Source organism: Quercus robur, chromosome 11 (genome assembly GCF_932294415.1).
Source record: "Quercus robur chromosome 11, dhQueRobu3.1, whole genome shotgun sequence".
In the NCBI taxonomy this organism is placed as follows: Eukaryota; Viridiplantae; Streptophyta; class Magnoliopsida; order Fagales; family Fagaceae; genus Quercus; species Quercus robur.
In genome coordinates, this window is record NC_065544.1 from 5,225,114 (window position 1) to 5,235,750 (window position 10,637).

Here is a 10,637-nt window from a genome sequence, read left to right on the forward strand (position 1 = left end):
AGGATAGCGGATTTAGTTCCATGCCTCGGCGATAAGTTTTACTTAATCCTTAATTTTATACGCTTTTGCACTTGTTTATTTTGCTTGTAAGTTTATTTGAGCATATCTTGCTTTATTGATATATTATTGATATTGCTTTGTAACTTTGTAAATCAATTTGAACAATTTTCCAAACTTTACTTCCAACATCCAGTGCCACTGGACAATGGACCCAAACTTGACTTTTTGGCAATTCCCATATAACAATATATTATATATATATATATATATATATATATATATATATTGTCACGCTCCAAACCCGATATCTGGATTTGTGACCATGACTGGCATGCTAATATCAAGCTTAAACCTGATATTAACAATAACCAACTTAACTTTTTTTCCAAAACTTTTACAAAAACTTCCCTCTTTCTTTTCATTCTTGTTTCTTTACTTAAAGCATATAACTTTCCACTTGATATTCAGAGCATCTACATTGTACCTCAAAGGATAATACAATCCACCAATTATTCAAATTTTGAATTTCACATAATATATCTCTTAATACTTTAAGGTATACACTTTCATTATATCCTAAAATACACAATAACTATAAAGCTAAACGTCAGAATGCTAATTTGGGATCTCTACTTTTAAAACTAAACCAGCTCCTTCCAAAACTCGACTAAGGCTCCCTCTGCTTCAAAATAAAACCTGTTAATTGAAATAGTGGAAGAGGTGAGCTACACAGCTCAGTAAAAGTAAGATATATGAGAATTTAATAAGGATGCATGTAAATCAGATCATTTCATTCTATGAATATTCGAATAAGAGAACAACTTTTTATGCATAGTATTTTATACTACTCATAATAATAACTTATACACTTTTCATAGGAAAATATTGTTCTCCCTTTTCTTATCAAAATAATATTACCAAAACATTTCGAATTTAATTTCTTTCATTTCTTACAAAGTCACCAAATGTTATATTGATTGTTAAAATCAATATATATGCATTCTCATTACAAAATAATCATTTTAACTTAAATCAGTTAATTGGTAACTTTGTCTTAAACTAGAAACATCTTGACAAATAAGAAAACTTTTCTTTATAATCTTCTTCTCGTAAAATATTCTAACTTTCATAGTCATAAAACTTAACATTTCACAAAGAACAGATATCTGATGACTTTTTAACATAAACTTGTACTTTCATCAGAAACTTTATCTTTATAGAACACTAAAACTTTTTCATCAGATTCTTTATCTTTAAAGCACAACAGAACTTCAGAAACTTTTATCTTTAATGAACAGCTTTCTTTTCATCAGAAACTTCTTATTTTCATGAGAGCTTTTAACTTTAACAATGCATTTAACAAAATCATTCTCTCATAATTAATAACATAATATAGCTATTCATAAATAACTTATTGGTTAGTTCATATCTGATAAGTCTGTACTTATTTGGGAAGCTTCTAGCACCATGGTGCTAGGCATCTAGCATTCTCCACAATGCCAGGTATTCTCGGGATCACATCATAATATATATCTTTCAACCATAGGGGTAGGTTGACTTCCTCCACAAGTTGGTCATAACCAACAAGGGCAAGTACAGTAGAGCCAGTCCCATTTAATGGCCAATCATATAACATTTTCCATGGAAAGCAAGTAATTAACCCCTACTGACAGAGTTCAAATCACCAGAGGATATAACCCGAAAACATTTCATACTTTACATCATACTGAAATTTCTTATTTTACATAACATTTCATAATAATAGCATTTCTATTCTTTTTTTTAAACATCATGTTCGTGGAAATTAGTAATGACATCAATATGCTTGAATCATATACATAAGGTTTTGAAAGCTCACGAACATATCTTTGTCGGAATAATGATTTTATGTCATATCTCTAATCAAAAACCTTTTAATGCATAATATACTTTAAAATGACCTCATGACTTACCAAATACACATATAACTTATCCCTTACCTGAAAGCAGAGGAACCGAGAGCCTACAGTCGAAGGAGCTTGGACCTGGGGAACTAGTAACACCTAAACCAAATATCAAAGCTTATCACTATCCATTACTCCTTATCATAAACTTACACATTCATCTCCAAGCCTATCTCTTAAAATCAAGGAAGTCATAATCCCACCTCAATGAGGTTACCACAAACATATTATGCACACATCAACAAATAATGTACCAAACTAAAGAAAACCATCATTCTCATATTTATATCATATCTCTAGAGGTGCCAACTTCATTTCAAAATGTGCTTGAGATTAAGGCAATAATGCATACATAAACATAAACTCCTTTAAGCATGGTCATGTAACTATATACATATGTATGGTAACATACAACACGTCGGACAAAACAGCTTCATAAATACAACCGTCGCATGGTTTAGAACCCCTCCTTTCAATACTGGACCTCAAACCAAGTTAAACGAAATTAATCTATGATCTAAACATACCAAAATATAAACATATTAAATTATAGCTCAAAACATTCACCCTAAGTTTAGAATTAAATTTTCAAAGTCAGGTGTAGCATATGTTGTTCACTGCTCATTTCAACAATGTATGCTCCATTTGTAAAATACAAATGGGCTGTCCACACACAACCAATTGTCGTGAAATTTTACATAAATACTCCCCTGTATGTCCAGTATATACCATAAAATTTTGGAGTCAAAACGTAAACTCATGATTTACTAAAAATCACGTAAGATAGTATACTCAAATCTATCCTGACAAAATTTCTTGCAACTTACAAATTAAACCATTATTTTTATGTTCATCCAAATTCTATGAGACCACTTCCATAACAACCATGTGTGTCTTAGATTTCATAGGAAATATCCCTAGCATCCAAATTCACTGTATACAATTTAATACATAATTTATAATGCTTAAACACAGAATCTGTTACAGAGGCAGCTCTGAAACATTTTCTTGTAAAATCATAAAATGATTGCAAATAGTCTTATTATCATATGGGGATTTTTATACACTCATTAGACATGCTAGAAAACACTTACATACAGTCATTTAACCATTTAGAGCAAAAATACACACAACAAAAATCCCAGCAGCAGCAGCATCAAAAATACTTATCCTAAATTTTTCTTACTTCCTTAATCATATAAAATCTTTAATTAGTAAAGACCCTAATCTACCTTCAACAAATCACCAACACAATTTCAAAGCTTCTTAAAACACTATATATATATATATATATATATATATATATATATATATGGACAATAGACTAAAAGAATTACATTTTCCCTTACCCTAGACATGGATTCTTGGAGTGATAGAGCTAGAATCACTTTAGCTTCAAGTTGGGTACAAAATCTTGAGAAGAATTGAAAGAAACATCTTTCCTTGCTGCTAGACTCATAGGTGTGAAAGGGAGAAAAGAATTGAGAGCTTTTCCTTCTTTTGGTGTTGGACCCGTAGGAATGAAAGAGGGAGAGAGCTCTTAACTATTCTAGTTACTTTTAAAAGAGTAGAAAGAAGAAAAGATGATGAAGCCTTATCTCTCTTTTAATTTGTGGACCCGTGGGCTTGACAAAGTGGACCTAAGAGAGCTTCCTAGCTCTTTCCTTGAGAGGAAAAGAGAGCAAAGTGAGCTGAAATTTCAGATTTGTGTGTGTACCCGTGGAAAATGAGAGTAAGGGAGTTTATGGGATGTCCTAGAGCTTGAGAAAAGTCAAAGAAGAATTGAGATGGAGCTTGGTGATTGCATGGCCAACCAAGTCTTGGTCTTTGGGTTTGTCAACATGCATGAAACTTTGGCATTTATGTGTTGAATTTCAATTGGTTGCATGTGGGTGGAATTTCCACTACAAAATCTCATGCATCATTTGTCTAATTAAAATACCAACTATGTATCTAATAACTTAAACCACTTAATATAGTTTTGTACATGCTAAGTATATATTTATAATACAAATAGTCATTTCAATTATTTATAATCTATACAATTCTTATTCAATAGTATTATAAAATAATATGTTTATTAAATACTCTTATATTAATTTTAGTAAGTGGCTTAAAATATTAATAATACTTAACCACTTAAACACATAGTTTAATTATAAAATTGGGTCGGGGTGTTACATATATTGCATTTCATATCACCACTATATCATGTCACAAGGGCAAAATTGTAATTTCGACTATGTGATCTCTAAATATATTTCATGAAATAAATCTTAAGGTCACAGCAATCAAAATGAAGTCTAAAATTGTGATTTCCAACTACCTTTTGTTGGCTTTAATTCCATACCAAATTTGATTGTAATTTCTTCAATCATTTCCCTATATTTATGTGAGTTTATTTGTAAGGAATAAGTGTAAGAGATTGGTGAAGAATCAAGCTTCAAAGATGAATCAGTGCAATTCGCAACTAGCTCGCAAGAAGAGTAACCCTCAAAAGGCCACGTGTGAAGCACATAACTGGAAGCTGAAAAGTCATGCCAGGCTATCAAGTTCACGAGTAATTCGCAGGAAGCGCCATCTCACGAGGTACCTGCAAAACTCTCTGTTTGGCAAAAAGATAAAGTGTTTTCCCAAATTCTTTACGCACATTATAAATACCCTCATTACTAGGGGTGTGCATGGGTCAAGTTAAGGGGATTTTTTGACCCAACCCACCATTGTGGATCAAAAAAAATTCAACCCAACCCACATAGGTCGGGTTAGGTCGAGTTGAACTCATGGGTTAGACAAATTTATTAATATTATTATTATTATTATTAAATTGAGTAGAAAAAATAATAAATATAAATATATTAAAAAAATCCAAAGATTAGTATTAATGTGACTCTTTAAAGGCAAACAACACTAATGACTAAACAACAATAGTAATTTACTCGGATTTGTGTGAACTAATTGACTTTTATATAGGATAGGAAGAGCTAGTTATTTTAAAAAATTTATTAATTTTATAATATATTTTAAATATATATTAAATATATGGGTGGGTTAGGTTGGGTTTGGTGGGTTTGGAATTTTATGACCCAAACCCAACCCGACCTGCTATCAAAAAAAATTTTGTAACCCAACCCAACCCACCAAGCCCTAAAATCCGACCTGATCCAGCGGGTTGGGTTGGGTCGGGTTGGTTTTGGCGGGTTGGTTGGTTGGCTGCACACCCCTACTCATTACCCATGAATTGTAAGGAATGTTTTTCAGAGAGAAAACCCTAGCAAATACATTTGAGATTTAGAGATTATTATACCTACAATCATCTACACATTTCCTTGTGGTTTTCCTCTACTCCTACCTCTCTATCTCTACATCCTTGAAAGGTTCTTAACCCAAACACTTACCGCATCCAATTTAAGTTTTAAGTGAGGTTTTGGTGCTGTTGGGAAATATTGGAAGAAGTCATTTAGTGACGAATGCAATTGGGCTGAATTGCAGGATCTAGAAAGCTAAAAAAGACAAGACTCCGAAAAGTCTGTTGGTAGCAAAAGTTTGGAGCGCTCAAGTACATGGGGTAGACTAGGCTTAGAGAGTCTTTTGTTATTCACGTACTCCAACTTTATTCTCTATGAATTGATTTCAACTTGGAAGGTTACGAAGAGGTTTTTTCGCCGAGTTCTTCAGTTTCCTCTTCAATAACATGTCTTGGTGTTATCTTGTGTTTGCATCTCTCTTCCTTACTCTATAAGCTTTGCTTTTATTGTTTATTGTGGTTAGATATGGTTTAGAGTAGTGTTATCAGTTCATTGTGTGTATTTACTTTTGTTCCACACTTTGTTTAAGTTAGAGTAAAAGCAATCTAGCTGTAATTTTTTAATTTGGGATCTAAACAAACTGTAGTGTTTTCACACTAATTTGAGCTTTCATGAAATTTCATGGGTTTCAATTGGACAAGGGGATTAAAAGATATCCAGAAAACAAGTTTAAACAGTAACGTGCACTTGCATGAATTAAGTCCCGACCACACATGATTATGAACTCTTAATTCTAATTGGTATAATTTTTAGTCCAATTTATATTAAATGATGTGTCATATCATTATTGGTTGAGGGTATGGTTTATGATAAGGTTGCATGTACCCAATTTAATCCTGAGACAATGCTTTATTGATTTATTGCAAAATTGGTATGCTAGATCTAGGTTTTTTCATAGTTTTTATGTTTCTAGGGTTTATAATTCAAATATTATTTTCACATGTTTAGAATTATGGTTTTTCATAGTTATAAATTTATTTCCATTCTTATGAGTTAAAATACTAGAATTACATGTTCTTGCATGCAAGTACTTTAGATCTAGGATTATTTTGTTGATTAAATTTTGGTTCATATATAGATCCAGTTTGTTAAAAAATCTTAAAGAAAGCTATTTTTCTGCACTTTTCACTACACCATTTTTTTGCATGGTTTTCTACATAAAAACATAAATTGTTTTCTGCATTAAAAAATCTACACTATTTCCTGCATTAAAAATAGGGACGGAGCCAGGACTTCGAGTTAAGGAGGGCTGAAGTATAAAAAAATAAAAATAAAAATTATGAAACTCCAATTTTTTATTATTGAATATTATGAAACTCCAATTAATATTAATAAATCAAGGCGGTCAATTTGACTAAAGAAACAAAATATTTCTGTACCATTACTTTAATATATATATATATATATTGCACATTATATAATATCAATATATTAACCTAATATATAGCAATATAAAAATATATTATATTTGAACTAAAATTATATTATCTTTACTTTAGTTTTCCATTTCCCACCCACTGACCCACCTATAAGCCAAGCTTTTTGTTTTTGTTTTCATCTGATTTATTCTCCTCCACCCAACATTCCCTATCTTCTAGACATTTCTTTTTCTTTTTCTTTTTTTCTCTACCTTTTCCATATCCACACAGCTAATCATTTTTATTTCTCCCCTCTCCTTCTTCAGCTTGTTTCTCTTCCTTTGTTTTATCTTCTTCATTTTTCTTCATTTCATCCACTGTAAACCCTCTCTCTCTCTCTCTCTCTCTCTCTCTCTCTCTCTCTCTCTCAAGTGTCCTTCAAAACATCAATTATGCACGTATATGTATGTTCAATCTGCTATTGTGTTGTGTTGTAATGACTCTACCTCTTTGCCTTTCTTTTCAGTTTAGTGTCTCTCACTCTCACTGAGTAAGGGATTTTTATTTTATTTTTTCCCTTGGGAATTTGATGGAAGGATTGAAACTTTAAATTTGTAGATTAGTTTTGTTTCAGAAATTTTAAAGGGTTGGGCTTTTTTTATTTTGCTAAAATTGGTAGATTGAGCTTAATTATTTTTATAACTTTGCTATTGGTGATTTTGTTATTGGGCTTATTTTTTTTGGAGCTTGCTATTTTTAAGGGAGCCTAAGTGTAATTTTGTTGAAAAAAATGCTAAATTAGTACATATATATACTTTTTTTTTCCAAATTCTAGAGGGGGCGTTGCCCCCACCCCCACCCAAGTCAAAGCATGGCTCCGTCCCTGATTAAAAATATGCATTATTTTAAATAATTTTCTGCACCTATAAAAGAAACTATTTTTTGTTTTAGTTTCAAGAATATTCTTTTGATCTAAAATCTTAAAACTTGTTTTCAATAATGAAATATGTTTCAAAATCAAAACTTCTTTTCAAAATTGAAACTCTTTGCAAATCTCAAGGTCTATTTCAAAATAAAAATGGTTTTCAAAATCTATTTGTATCTATGAATTATTCTTAATTGAATTAAATTCTAGGTCTAAGAATCAACACGTTCAAATGCTCTTAGATTAGGGTTTATCACTGATAGGCCACAAATTGAATAACCCCTTTGCGATAGAAATTAATTAATTAATTAGTCAAGTTATTAATTAATCAATTTATTATGCAAACGCGTGGTAGCACAAACAAATCACCAATAAACTAATTATGTAGCGGAAAATAAATAACACGGTGATTTGTTTATGAATGGGGAAAACCTAACGGCAAAAACCCCATCGGGTGATTTTCAAGTCACCACTCCCGAAATTCCACTATTATCACAACAAGCAGTTACAAGTAAAGGAATTTCAAGTATCTTACCAACCTACAGTTGAACTCTTACCCAAATACCCAATTGGACTTGTTCTGTAGTGATAGTTCCTCTTTCTGATGCACGACTCCAAAGTACGTGACTAACCAATTGCGCGGATCGTAGTACGCAACTTCAATCATCAACTAAGAAGATTGTTAGTTGCAAAGTTCTTCAGTTCATCCACATGATGAAGATCAAGAAGATGCTTGGTCACAAAACCCTACGGTGCACATACACAGCAACTTCTTCAAGAGAAAGAGATGAACTAGGGCAAGAACTTCGTCTCCGGTCACAATTTGCTTGAACAGAGTTTGCTCAATGCTTGTGCAATTTATAAACTGTTTGACGGCCCTTAAAACAATCCTTTTATATGTCTAGGGTTAGGAGAAAAGAAAATTCGAAGACATATTCACGAATCCCAAGAAAATCATATTAGAATTCTGAAATTCTTAAACCTCGACAGATAGAAGGTGTCGAGCAGTTGTCGAGTAGGTGTCAAGCACACGGGGCTTTGAATAGCTTTCTTAAACTTGATAGATGCAGTTGTTGAGCCAGCTGTCGAGTTTTAATGAATTTGCACTACCCGCTTGTTTTCTTGGACAGACTTGAAGGTTTCAACACTTGATCTTGAAACATGGTTTCTTGAAGTATTTAAACACATCCTAAATCTATCCAAATACAAGTAAAGTGCGTTTTGTTAAAGGATAAGCCAATTACATAAAATTATGACATATGTTCTTAACATGTGAAACACATATGTCCTAACAATCTTTCTCTTTAGCAATTTGTGACAAAATTACAACAAACAAATGAACATATGAGAGAAGTCATAAATCACTCAACTCATATTCACTTGTTGAATACAATAAAATCTATCCTAACACAAACTCTTGAAAAACTTTGCAAGAAGAAAGTTTATGGCAAGTAGACTTTGACAACCTGTTTTTCTGAAACACTTTAAACAAAACTCATCAAGGCATCTTTGTGTAAAACAAAAATAGTAGATTGCATACAAGTAATAAGAAGCATGTGTATAAAGGGAGAAAAGAAACAACACATGAAGGGGTAGGTGAAAGCAAAACATACATCAATATAAATAGGAGTAAAGTACAATGTATGTCTATAAATGGTCACAAGACCTCATGTACAAGAATAATGTATCTAAAAAGAAAGAAAAGAAAAGACACATACTATCCTCACTACATCCCTCAAAACATATCAACACTCCCCCTAACAAAATGGTCATATACTAACTCTCCCCCTAAGAATGACTACTTTCATATCCAAAACTACTCCCCCTTTTTGTCACGAGTGACAAAGGGTAAAAGTGTCAAGTAGACATCTCATCGGTAGAGCTAGCATCTCCATCAGCATCATCAAAAGCATCATCGTCATCACCAAAATCATCATCCTCACCCTCAGAATCAGAAGCCACGGGAGGAGGTGGTGGAGGAGAAGCCTCAAAAGCAAAACCACCCATGGACGCCTATCGCCATGCAATACGACTGACATGAACATTCACCTAATACAACTCCGTAGAGAGTGTATCTAGGCGAACATCCATGCACTGCAGCTGCACCATGATGTCTCCTAACGTCACATCGCCCGAAGAAGAGGAAGGAACGGATGTGGATGGAGAAGAACGGGATGGAGCTGAACGGGAGGGAGGAGCTACTGAATTCAAATGCCTCGACCGAAACTGGGCCTTGCTACATTTAACGATAGCGTAATCTATGGCACACATGACTGTGAAATGATTGGAAGAGGGAAAAGGAATAGAAAAGTGGCTTAAGATCCTCGTGATAACGGAAGGAAAGATGAGCTTATCACGGGACGCCGAATCTAGATGAACATCTATAATAGAAAGAATGAAATGAGAAGGGAAATATATAGTAAGATGCTCAAGAAGAGATAGCAAAAATCGAGCACGAGGCTCTGTAATGGAGTTGTAGTGAGAGAGTGGATGCAAAACAAAGGTCATCACCATGTTCATGAATCTAGGACCTTTAGCAAAAGGTCTACATGGTGTAAACTGACGCTTACCCCAAACAGAAGGGCGCTCACAGAAAGCAGACATAAGCTCATCCTTGGACACAGTCCTCAGACGCTCACAACTAGGATAGTCAGGAAACTCTATCATTGGGACCCAAAGCACATTTGCAACAAGTTGCAGTGTGATAGGAATGCGCATATCTCGAACGCGAGTGAAGAAAAGAGGTACTAAACGATCAATCTCGTGCATGTTGGAGTAAAACTCCTAGATAAGCACGAGAGGACAGGTGACCGGGACGTCACACAGTGACTCCCATCCCCGACTGTGAATGACAGTGGGAAGGTTAGTATCGGCAAAGTCCGACAGAATGACTTGGCATTCCGAATGAATGCCTCGTTTAGAAAAGTTTTCTGAGAATGCCTTGAAGGCATCATCATCACGGAACCGAATATGAGACAGGATAGGATTAGAGGATGAAGAAGCTCCGGAACGAAGAGGGTTCCGAGCTGGAGTAGATTTATGCTTAGGTGTCATAGACACGACTAACATAAACAGAAAGAGAGGGAGAGAAAGAAAGACAATCAAA

At 33.6% G+C, this 10,637-nt stretch overlaps 1 long non-coding RNA gene across 1 annotated transcript; it reads right to left on the reverse strand.

Annotated features, from left to right (window-relative positions):
* Positions 1 to 457: 457 nt before the first annotated feature.
* Positions 458 to 3,598, reverse strand: LOC126706851 (uncharacterized). Its single transcript, XR_007648723.1, has 3 exons — positions 3,293 to 3,598; positions 1,980 to 2,042; positions 458 to 696 (listed from the first exon to the last, which is right to left on the reverse strand). It is a non-coding gene; the product is annotated as an uncharacterized LOC126706851 (long non-coding RNA).
* Positions 3,599 to 10,637: the final 7,039 nt, after the last annotated feature.